At 33.5% G+C, this 492-nt stretch overlaps 1 long non-coding RNA gene across 1 annotated transcript in view; it reads left to right on the forward strand.

Annotated features, from left to right (window-relative positions):
- Window positions 1-205: 205 nt before the first annotated feature.
- LOC106687668 (uncharacterized) overlaps window positions 206-492 on the forward strand; it is a 6,421-nt gene continuing 6,134 nt past the window's right edge. The window contains exon 1 of the long non-coding RNA XR_010843745.1: window positions 206-438. This is a non-coding gene — a long non-coding RNA (uncharacterized lncRNA). The remainder of the gene's footprint in view (window positions 439-492) is intronic.

Consider the following 492-nt stretch of genomic DNA (forward strand, 5'->3'; position numbering starts at 1 on the left):
AATGATATTGCTTGCTGAGCTTTCTATTTTTACGCTAGTTCGGATTAATGGAGTGTACAGAGTTGAGATTACTGAGATTACATCATTTTATTTTTTCATTCTCCTTAAAACATATTTAATTCACTGTCTTGTATAAATTATCTCTTTTTAAATATCATAGATTAATCTGATACCCGTATTATCAACTGATACTGATTCCTCTAAATCAACTAATCCTTCTATATATAAGGAGACCTTCATGGTAATACGCATTCCACTATACTCTTCCTTATCATGTTCTTCTTCATTTTTCTCTTAATCGGAGTGAGCTTCGCTACTTTACTTCCTAAAAACCACAACTGTAACACGATGGCCGATAGGAACGCAGATTGGATGAATAGAATCACGCAGCTCAGGAATGCTACAGTTGTTCATTTGCCTGGAGGAGAACTCAATGAGGTCTTTGACTTTTTTATATTTGTAATTCACGTATTAACTCAGTGATATATATAC

The sequence above is a fragment of the Halyomorpha halys genome, unplaced genomic scaffold, assembly GCF_000696795.3.
Source record: "Halyomorpha halys isolate HHAL.00 unplaced genomic scaffold, Hhal_1.1 Scaffold995.1, whole genome shotgun sequence".
Taxonomy (NCBI): domain Eukaryota; kingdom Metazoa; phylum Arthropoda; class Insecta; order Hemiptera; family Pentatomidae; genus Halyomorpha; species Halyomorpha halys.